Genomic DNA, 13,135 nt, shown 5'->3' with positions numbered 1-13,135 from the left:
AGAACCAAAAGCAGTTTAACATCACAATCTACTTTCTATTTTTTTGTTTTATTTCTCTTCTGATTTACTCCATATGACGATTACTTGTTTGTATACAATAATTGAATTGATCAGTGATATAAGAAAACTCATTCAATTCTTTCATCCACATTATCCATCTAAAACTACTTGTATCAATTAGTTTTAAAACAGAAAAACCTAGAACGAGGAATAAAAACCATAACCAACCTACTTTGATCACACTATCACCTATCACCACTTTCATCCAAACTTTGAGAATCATCCTATATCATCTCTTCATCGTTAAACCACTAGAACAACCACCTCGATTCATCACTGCATACAAGCCGTTTTCTGTTTTGTCATTAACAACCCAACACCACTTTATCTTATATAAATCAAACCCTATCAAACCCGTTCACTATATCATCACTTGAAATTTAACTCGATCACCAGCCATCTTGTATTTATTTCTTCCATGAAATCCTAAACTGACCCTTGCTGCTATATTTCTGTTCTACAACTCGATAACCATCTGCACTCGTTATCTTTTTCATTAACACATACAATCACCATAACTCGCCACCCTACTAACCATTTAATTTTCTTTCTGTTTCTTTATAGAACACAGCCACACATCGATTCATTTTTTTCTTATTTCCATTGATCGACAAAAAGAAACCCAAATTGAGTACGGCTGTACAGCCATGACCGCACCACCCACAAGATAATTAATTGAGGGATATATTGCTATTACGAAGGAGAGGAATCATGGAGAAGACGAATTAAGAAACGATAATGAATACTATTATAAACAATTCGATCATTATAAAAACTTACCTTTGTTTACTGCATCTGCTTGTAATACAAACCATAGGGGCTCGAAGAAAACCCACAAAAGAAAACCCTACATGTTTTTCTACTACTGCTGCGTGTATAATATTTCGATCAGACTCAACCAACCAGGTCATGTTTTTGATTTAGTTGTTATACTGCATCAAACGATTAATGCTCACTTATTCCTTCCATATATATATATATATATATATATATATATATATATATATATATATATATATATATATATATATATATATATATATATATATATATATATATATATATATATATATATATATATATATATATATATATATACTAAAATCATCTGGTGGGTGCCAAGAACAATGATTGAAGTTTTATCGTGCGTTTCTTTTTCTTTGTATATGGTCGAAAAGTTAAATATAGTTGGCGATTTAATATTGCTTTGATTAGTTGTGGAGCCAGACAAAACTGCACGTATATACCTATTACTCTTGGTACCGAACTGTGAAGGGATTAATTGATCCATGTGGGCCGTAATATTTATATTTATTGGATATCTAATGTAACCGAAACCCCACCCACTTGATGATATTTTTTTTAGTATACAATTTGATGAGATTGAGCTGTAAAGTAATTGATAGTGAATCATACCTAACTATTAGTTTATTCGCACAAAATATTATTCTTTAGTTACGGGAATCTGTCTGTTATGATTATGTGATGGATAAATAACATGGCGATTAGGATAGGAAACATTTAAGGTATTATGATGATGAAGATATAGATGACGATGATATTAAGGATTTATGGTATTAATCGATAATGAAGAACGAGAGGTTACAGTTTATTGTTTAGGATAAGTGGATCAACACTATGTTTAAATGGGTTTGTATATAGGGCTTCAAAATATAAATCTGATGGGCTGAGGTTCGTTGTGTTGCTGGGTCGTAAAGATTGACTAGCGACGAATGGATATATGATTTATCCTATGAATGAAAACAGAAAGAAACCGATGGCGAAATGGTTAGGGGTGTTTATGATTAATCCAGAGATCCTGAGTTCGAACCTAGGTTGCTGCAGTTCATTTTTTTTTTTTACTGCACAAGTTGGGCCAAACTGATGGAAAGGATATATAAACTTCAATTCGGGTTAAATCAGAATAATATATTAGCTCAAATGGTTGGGTGTGTGTTAGGGAATCGAGAGGTCGCGGGTTCGAGGCCGAGCATTGGCAGAAACAATTTTCTTTTTAGGGAAGATTATGAATTCTTTTGAAGGTAGTATTAATTATTTTATTATTATTATTATTATTATTATTATTATTATTATTATTATTATTATTATTATTATTATTATTATTATTATTATTAGGTAGGTAAGTATCATTATAAACATTATTATTATTAGTAAAATCATTATTTTTTTTTTGTAGTTATTATTATTAGTATTAATTACTAATAAAATTAACATATTTATTAAAAGTATTATTTTTATTAAAGTTATCATTTTATCACTTATACTAAAAGTATCATTTCTTAACTTTATTATCATGATTATTATTTTTAGTATTACTAATATTATTTTAGTATTATTACAATTTTAACAAAACAAACGATACGTGTATATATATATATATATATATATATATATATATATATATATATATATATATATATATTTACAAAATATATATTTAATACATATAACATAACAGAATTTTTATTTTATTTTTAATTATTTTAAATATATAAAATGAACATATAAAACCTATAGGTTATTAATATAAAAATGATATAACTAATAAGCTTATATATATATATATATATATATATATATATATATATATATATATATATATATATATATATATATATATATAAATTGTTCGATTACAATTATATGTGTTAATATATATACAAATGATATAGGTTCGTGAATCCGAGGTCAATCCTACACTTGTTAAATGTCGTCATATGTATTTTTACTACAAAATACAGTATGGTGAGTTTCATTTGCTCCCTTTTTACTTATTACATTTTTTGGGCTGAGAATACATGCAAATATTTTATTAATTGTTTTATAATATTTATATGCGTGAGTTCATTCGATTCCCTTTTACTCTTTACATTTTTGGGACTGAGAATACATGCGCTGTTTTTACAACTGCTTTATTAATTGCTTTTGAAATATATTTTGAACTGCGAATACATGAAATGCTTTTATAAATGTTTGACGAGATAGACACAAGCAAAACATTCCTCGAATGAATTATTATGTAGACAGAAGTTCTGCGGATTATTATTGAATTATGTGGACATGATAATTGCCACTATTGAATTATGTGGACATGATAATTGCCACCATTGAATTATGTGGACATGATAATTGCCACCATTGAATTATGTGGACATGATAATTGCCACCAATTGAAGTGAATGTTATATATCGAGAGAATGATTTTATACACAGGTTATGTGTATGATATTTTGTACACGAGATATGTGTACGGTTACAAAGATTTGTTAAAATGATTTCGTACATGAGAAAGGTGTACTGTATTTAAAAGATATCGCATGTACATTACAGGTGGGTATAGGATTCGGGCCCATTTGTACCATGCAGGATTTAAATCTTGTGATCTATCAAAATGATGAATTTTATTATTTTATGATAAACCTATGAACTCACCAACCTTTTGGTTGACACTTGAAAGCATGTTTATTCTCAGGTATGAAAGAAATCTTCCGCTGTGCATTTGCTCATTGTAAAGACATTATTTGGAGTCGATCATCGCAATGTAACCAGATGTTGGTGACTTCATCCAGACAGATTAGGACGGGGTATGACATGTGGTATCAGAGCGGTGGTCTTAGCGAACCAGATCTTGCTTTATTGTGTCTAACTGATAGTTATTTAGATGCATTAGTGAGTCTGGACTTCGACCGTGTCTGCATGTCAAAAGTTTTGCTTATCATTTCTAGTCGGAAATCATCTGCTTATCATCCTTAGGAAATTTACTGCTTATCATTCTTAGTCTAGACACATCTTACTGCAATGATTGCATGAATAGTGTATAGACAAAATTCATATCTTATCATATCTGTTACTGAAGACTTTGCCTGACAACTTCTGTAGATTCCTCCGTAACTTATGGGATTTTAGTATTATATATGCATATGTAAATTATGTATTGCAGGGTACTAATCTACATCCTATAATCTAATTCTTATCGAAAATTCTTCATCTGATCGTACGAGATGAATCCCTCAACCAGTTCGAATTCCTCGGATTCCGACAACTATTCCGATATGGAGTTTCACCTATCAGCGTCACCAGAATGAATCAACCAATCAGTCATCCCCAATTCATCTGATGGGTTCATAGTCGACTTCATCAATGGAGACGCGAAGAAGGCGATCACTTCCACCAACCGAATTTACCTCTTGGCGATGAACCTGAAACACTTACCGGCGAACCTGTTTGTAATACCATTTTCACCCTTATTTCCCGAATATCTCGTCACGGTTATATACTATCTTGGATTCTAGATCTTATTCATCCGCTCGTTCTGGCGAACAATCATCCCGGAATAATGGAAGAAATCAATGAGCTTCGCGTTCTAGTGATCAATGTGGAGAATATGGTGCAAAACTTACCAACTCCAACAACATCAACAGTACCATCACCACCACCAACAACAGCATCCGCATCCCACACCTCAACTTCACAATCTGTCCCACGAGCATTAACATCATACGCACCAAAGATACCAAGGAGTACCAACAGTAATTAACGATGAAGTATTGATCCATAACTTCATTAATATTCTGCGAAGAATATGTGATTCCTAATAGTTAACGATGAAGTATTGATCCATAACTTCATTGAAGAAATATTCTGTGAAGAAGAAATATTCTGTGAAGAATATGTGGTTTCTAAAAGTTTTAAAATTACTTATTCTAGCTCAAACCGAAAAGCAAATGAGGTTAATATCATATTAACTCATTAAATCCATGGTTACATCTGAAGAAAATATATATGCAAGTATATTTTCATAAAGATTGTAATTAAAAATTCTTTTGTACAAACTGTTAATGGTGAAAATATTTTAATGGGTAGGTAACACCCGAGGAATATTTAGATTGCATATTAACCAGTTACACATTACATTCTGCGAATCTGATTCAACAGTCATTCACTATTCTACTTACATCCACAGATATACGAATCCGTTCACCATAGAATAACCATTTTCATTCAATTTCATATTTGAATTTTGATTTATCAGAATCCAACAAGTGGCATAATGAAGAAAACATTGGACAAAATAAAATTTATTAGAAACAAACAAATTAATTATAAAGAATTTTGTTAAGAATCCACGCTAACTGTTCCTAGCTAACTGATTACATTTTATTCATCACAATTTATTTATCGCAATTTATATTCTCGCAATTTATTTATCGTCATTTAATTGCTGTTATTTATTTTACGCACTTTAAATATCGGGACAAGTATACAAGGTTTTGACATATCATATCGACGCATCTATATATATTATTTGGAATAACCATAGACACTCTATATGCAGTAATGATCGAGTTCTCTATACAGGGTTGAGGTTGATTCTACAATAATATATATAGTTTGAGTTGTGATCGAGTCTGAGACGAATACGGGTCACGATACATATTAATTAATTCGAATATTATATATTAAGTTATATATGAATTATTGGACTGTGAACTGTTGACTATCGACTGAGGACTAATGACATTAGATAATTAAAATGAATTAAAATATTGATTATAACATATGAAACTAAACATTTCTTCAAGTTTGCCACTTGATTTCATTTTAAATCTCATTTGTATCTTGACGATTACAATCCGCGTTCAAACCTTTCATGATTCTTGAAAACACCTCAACCGAGAGTATGAACCAACCGCACTTCATCTACGGAAGAAAAGATTGATGCATATAGTTATGCACCTGAAAACACTCGAAATCTGAGTTAAACGTTTAACACGTATCTGTGCTAATTCATTTAGTGTTATTATCACCCAAAATATTTTGGTAATCCCTTTCAAAGTAGCCAATTTTGTCACAGCTCCAACAAGTCAACTTCGACTTTTCACTCGGATTAGCTTATTATAACCTTGATATATAAGTTTCCTTTCGTCATCGATACCGGAAAACCGTTTATATCTCACTACATTAGCAGTAAACTTACCAGCAACATCATTGATCTTTGACTTTATGAAAAGTTATTATATTCATTAAAATCCTATCATCTACTCATCCGCATCTTGTAACGAGAACTGCCATAACAATTACCGAGAATCAGCAATCAGTACTTTGAAAACTCACAGCATATCTACATCAACAGTTATATGTATGACATTTATCTCTTAGAATTATGATCTCTCATTCTGAAATTCTGAAAAGCACTCAGTCACAAATCAATACTCTGAATGTTGAAAAAGCTGAATGAAGCAGCAGAAACCATAGACAACCGTAAACGACCTTAATCATCGGAAGTTTGATGATAATGAATAGTATGTTGGAAAAGCTCAGAAACGTTGGAACTGGAAAACGGATTGAGCTAACCATGAAGGAGACCAAGGACAAATACAAGGACCATACCCTATATTCAAAGAATCCAGATAATTCTGGATCCGTTGAAATCTTTAGAGAATATCTTGCTCCGAAGTCATGTTAAAACCTTGCAAAAAATCTTTCTCCAACAACCATCGAACTTAGAAATTCCAAAATATCATCATCAATATCTTCGATATATCTGAGGATATTTTCATAAATATTCTCGTCCGAAATTATATACCTCTTCGTGCTTCCTGTGTTTCATTATATTGGAAACTTCCGAAAAATCTAAGTTTAATTTATGAATAAATTCTGGAGAAATGTAAAGAAATTGATGCATGAATTAGTATAATATAATGACACTTGGCCAACGTGATTATATTACAGTAAGTCATGCTGAATTTCTAATGGAACGTGGTGATGGTTCACAGATCTCACCCTCATCATGTTCCATGTTACATAACTCTATCATTCTATTTAACCTCCGAACATATCAAGAAAATATATTCTTGATAGTTCTATCTTTTCCGTAAAATCTGGTAATTTAACCAATCAAATCGTGTTATTACCTTTCTTTTCTGCATAGTATATTATGATCATTCATACCTACGAATCTGAGACGTCTTGATCGCTTTACTTAAGGTAGGGAAGAGAAAACAGAAGCATGGAGCTTCAAAATATAAATAGGAGTATAAACCACAGCAAATAGAGAGATCATTAACCATGGATGTCAATAATTATGGAAAGACAAATGCAAGGAAGTATTATGAAAACCACTACCCCAAGGGAGAAGTAGAAGTAAAAAGATTCTTTCAGTGGAAGTTGGAATAGAAGAATGATTGTTGTGATACTCAGAATGAAGTCAAAGATCAGAACTGGATTTAGCATTTTCAAAATCTTTTGAATGTATGGATTAAGGAAGAAAGTATAAGAGTAATGAAAATAATGGAACGGTGGAGATGAATTTATAGTAAAATATCAGACATATCAATCAAGGCAGATTATCGCATTTAATAGGATCATAATCTCTTTATCCACTGAAGAACCGAATCTTATATAGATTATGAGGATTTTCTTTAAATTCCTTGAATTTCGAAATTCAACCAAGACTACATCAGAGGTTAAGACGAACCTCTATTTATCTCATTTCACTCTTTTGTGACAGCTTCACTCGTACGCTTCACAAAAGCAAATCGTTTTATCTATATTACTCAATAATGATAAAACTCTATTTATCAACTCATATTCGTCATGAAAACATTTTTATTGTTAGCCATGACGACCGCATTCAAATTTCGGGACGAAATTTCTTTAACGGGTAGGTACTGTGACGACCCGGAAATTTCCGACCAAATTTAAACTTAATCTTTATATTATTTCGACACGATAGGCAAAGTCTGTAATGTTGAGTCTCAGAAATTTTTGAACTAAGTACATGGATGACGATTACCCTTCGACTGTTACCAACGATTCACGAACAATTGCCTGTAAAATAAATATGTATATATATAATTATAAATATAAGTACATATATAATATTTTGAATTAATAAAGTATACTTTAAATTAATTAAAATTTAAAATGTAAAATAATACTTAGAATAATTAGATTATTATTAAAATAATTACATATATATATATATATATAAATATATAGGTTATGATAAATCTATATATATATGAGTTTATTAAAGATATATAAAATATATAAACATTAACAAATTCAATAAATGTCATCACATAATATAATATTACATAAATGGTATTATATTAAATTGCAAGTTTGAAATATAATTGTTATTTTTATTAGAAAATAATACAAACTATTTTTTTATGATATTAGTTTTATTATTATTATTAGTATTTTATTTATAATTAGTATGATTATAATTATAAATTATTAATTCATTATTCATGTAATACTCGTATATATGGATTTGATGAATCGGAAAAAGTTCCAAGTCCTTTTCCATCTGTAGTTAATTGTTAAAATCGTACCAATCAAATTCACAAAGAACCAAAAGCAGTTTAACATCACAATCTACTTTCTATTTTTTTTGTTTTATTTCTCTTCTGATTTACTCCATATGACGATTACTTGTTTGTATACAATAATTGAATTGATCAGTGATATAAGAAAACTCATTCAATTCTTTCATCCACATTATCCATCTAAAACTACTTGTATAAATTAGTTTTAAAACAGAAAAACCAAGAACGAGGAATAAAAACCATAACCAACCTACTTTGATCACACTATCACCTATCACCACTTTCATCCAAACTTTGAGAATCATCCTATATCATCTCTTCATCGTTAAACCACTAGAACAACCACCTCGATTCATCACTGCATACAAGCCGTTTTCTGTTTTGTCATTAACAACCCAACACCACTTTATCTTATATAAATCAAACACTATCAAACCCGTTCACTGTATCATCACTTAAAATTTAACTCGATCACCAGACATCTTGTATTTCTTTCTTCCATGAAATCCTAAACCGACCCTTGCTGCTATATTTCTGTTCTACAGCTCGATAACCATCTGCACTCGTTATCTTTTTCATTAACACATACAATCACCATAACTCGCCACCCTACTAACCATTTAATTTTCTTTCTGTTTCTTTATAGAACACAGCCACACATCGATTCATTTTTTTCTTATTTCCATTGATCGACAAAAAGAAACCCAAATTGAGTACGACTGTACAGCCATGACCGCACCACCCACAAGATAATTAATCGAGGGATATATTGCTATTACGAAGGAGAGGAATCGTGGAGAAGACGAATTAAGAAACGATAATGAATACTATTATAAACAATTCAATCATTATAAAAACTTACCTTTGTTTGCTGCATCTGCTTGTAATACAAACCATAGGGGCTCGAAGAAAACCCACAAAAGAAAACCCTACATGTTTTTCTACTACTACTGCGTGTATAATATTTCGATCAGACTCAACCAATCAGGTCATGTTTTTGATTTAGTGGTTATACTGCATCAAACGATTAATGCTCACTTATTCCTTCCATATATATATATATTCTAAAACCATCTGGTGGGTGCCAAGAACAATGATTGAAGTTTTATCGTGTGTTTCTTTTTCTTTGTATATGGTTGACAAATTAAATATAGTTGGCGATTTAATATTGCTTTGATTAGTTGTGGAGCCAGACAAAACTGCACGTATATACCTATTACTCTTGGTACCGAACTGTGAAGGGATTAATTGATCCATGTGGGCCGTAATATTTATATTTATTGGATATCTAATGTAACCGAAACCCCACCCACTTGATGATATTTTTTTTAGTATACAATTTAATGAGATTGAGCTGTAAAGTAATTGATAGTGAATCATACCTAACTATTAGTTTATTCGCACAAAATATTATTCTTTAGTTACGGGAATCTGTCTGTTATGATTATGTGATGGATAAATAACATGGCGATTAGGATAGGAAACATTTAAGGTATTATGATGATGAAGATATAGATGACGATGATATTAAGGATTTATGGTATTAATCGATAATGAAGAACGAGAGGTTACCGTTTATTGTTTAGGATTAGTGGATCAACACTATGTTTAAATGGGTTTGTATATAGGGCTTCAAAATATAAATCTGATGGGCTGAGGTTCGTTGTGTTGCTGGGTCGTAATGATTGACTAGCGACGAATGGATATATGATTTATCCCATGAATGAAAACAGAAAGAAACCGATGGCGAAATGGTTAGGGGTGTTTGTGATTAATCCAGAGATCCTGAGTTCGAACCTAGGTTGCTGCAGTTCATTTTTTTTTACTGCACAAGTTGGGCCAGACTGATGGAAAGGATATATAAACTTCAATTCGGGTTAAATCAGAATAACAGATTAGCTCAAATGGTTGGGTGTGTGTTAGGGAATCGAGAGGTCGCGGGTTCGAGCCCGAGCATTGGCAGAAACAGTTTTCTTTTTAGGGAAGATTATGAATTCTTTTGAAGGTAGTATTAATTATTTTATTATTATTATTATTATTATTATTATTATTATTATTATTATTATTATTATTATTATTATTATTATTATTATTATTATTATTAGGTAGGTAAGTGTCATTATTAACATTATTATTATTAGCAAAATCATTATATTTTTTTATAGTTATTATTATTAGTATTAATTACTAATAAAATTAACATATTTATTAAAAGTATTATTTTTATTAAAGTTATCATTTTATCACTTATACTAAAAGTATCATTTCTTAACTTTATTATCATGATTACTATTTTTAGTATTACTAATATTATTTTAGTATTATTACAATTTTAACAAAACAAACGATACGTATATATATATATATACAAAATATATATTTAATACATATAACATAACAGAATTTATATATTTTTTAATTATTTTAAATATATAAAATGAACATATGAAACCTATAGGTTATTAATATAAAAATGATATAACTAATAAGCTTATATATATATATATATATATATATATATATATATATATATATATATATATATATATATATATATATATATATATGTATATATATAAATTGTTCGATTACAATTATATGTGTTAATATATATACAAATGATATAGGTTCGTGAATCCGAGGTCAACCCTACACTTGTTAAATATCGTCATATGTATTTTTACTACAAAATACAGTATGGTGAGTTTCATTTGCTCCCTTTTTACTTATTACATTTTTTGGGCTGAGAATACATGCAAATGTTTTATTAATTGTTTTATAATATTTATATGCGTGAGTTCATTCGATTCCCTTTTACTCTTTACATTTTTGGGACTGAGAATACATGCGCTGTTTTTACAACTGCTTTATTAATTGCTTTTGAAATATATTTTGAACTGCGAATACATGAAATGCTTTTATAAATGTTTGACGAGATAGACACAAGCAAAACATTCCTCGAATGAATTATTATGTAGACAGAAGTTCTGCGGATTATTATTGAATTATGTGGACATGATAATTGCCACTATTGAATTATGTGGACATGATAATTGCCACCATTGAATTATGTGGACATGATAATTGCCACCATTGAATTATGTGGACATGATAATTGCCACCAATTGAAGTGAATGTTATATATCGAGAGAATGATTTTATACACAGGTTATGTGTATGATATTTTGTACACGAGATATGTGTACGGTTACAAAGAGTTGTTAAAATAATTTCGTACACGAGAAAGGTGTAATGTATTTAAAAGATATCGCATGTACATTACAGGTGGGTATAGGATTCGGGCCCATTTGTACCATGCAGGATTTAAATCTTGTGGTCTATCAAAATGATGAATTTTATTGTTTTATGATAAACCTATGAACTCACCAACCTTTTGGTTGACACTTGAAAGCATGTTTATTCTCAGGTATGAAAGAAATCTTCCGCTGTGCATTTGCTCATTGTAAAGACATTATTTGGAGTCGATCATTGCAATGTAACCAGATGTTGGTGACTTCGTCCAGACGTATACAATTAAATGTCGTTACAACGATAGTCGTTACATATATGCCTCGTTTCGAAATCATTAAGTTAGTAGTCTTGTTTTACATATGTAGTTCATTGTTAACATACTTAATTATCATTTTATCATGTTAAACATAGTGTATCAATATCTTAATATGATTCATATGTAATTAGTAAGACGTTGATATAACAATAATCGTTATATATATCGTTTTCGAGTTTCTTAATTCAATAGGCTCATTTTTATGTATATAACTCATTGTTAAAATACCTAATGAGATACATACTTATCATAATATCATGTTAACTATATATATATATATATATATATATATATATATATATATATATATATATATATATATATATATATATATATATATATATATATATATATATATATATGTCATCATATAGTTTTTACAAGTGTTAACGTTCGTGAATCACCGATCAACTTGGGTGGTCAATTGTCTACATGAAACCTATTTCAATTAATCAAGTCTTAACAAGTTTGATTGCTTAACATGTTGGAAACACTTAATCATGTAAATATCAATTTCATTTAATATATATAAACATGGAAAAGTTCGGGTCACTACAGCTACTACTGTGCTACCTTTTTTTTTTGTCTCAAACGATAAAAAAGCAACTTTCATAAAAGCAACAACCCTTCAATGCTATCAAAAGATATCGAAAAATATTCTTTTTTACAAAATAGATCAACTAACTTTAAAAAAAAAAAAAACCCGAATGCTAAAAGAAGCAACTTTCACAAAGGAACAACCCTTCAATGTTAGAAGTCGATTTTTTTTTTTTTTTTTACAAAATAGATCAACACTTTTTTTTAACTCGCATTTAAAACGGAGCCCCCGGCGCGAAGCGAGGGCTCCACAACTAGTTATACCTATTTGATAGTTACATAGCCTTGCAAAAGCATGTGGCATTATATCTCAGTTTCCAATCTAGTTGATCTAGAACAAAAAAGAAAATTAAAGATAAACACTACAAAGCAACCGTGGTTGAAAACTCCACACATAAAATTAGCGACTTTCGCACATCTTTGCGTTGACGAACCATTGAAATACTTTAACTTTGACCCGTTGTTGCGGCCCAACATATATAAATTATATTTAAATAGTCCATATTGTAGCCCCCCAATTAAAAAAACAAAATCTTCCCGCCTAATGGCCAAA

Source organism: Rutidosis leptorrhynchoides, chromosome 1, assembly GCF_046630445.1.
Source record: "Rutidosis leptorrhynchoides isolate AG116_Rl617_1_P2 chromosome 1, CSIRO_AGI_Rlap_v1, whole genome shotgun sequence".
Classification (NCBI taxonomy): Eukaryota; Viridiplantae; Streptophyta; class Magnoliopsida; order Asterales; family Asteraceae; genus Rutidosis; species Rutidosis leptorrhynchoides.
This window is presented reverse-complemented; position numbering follows the sequence as displayed.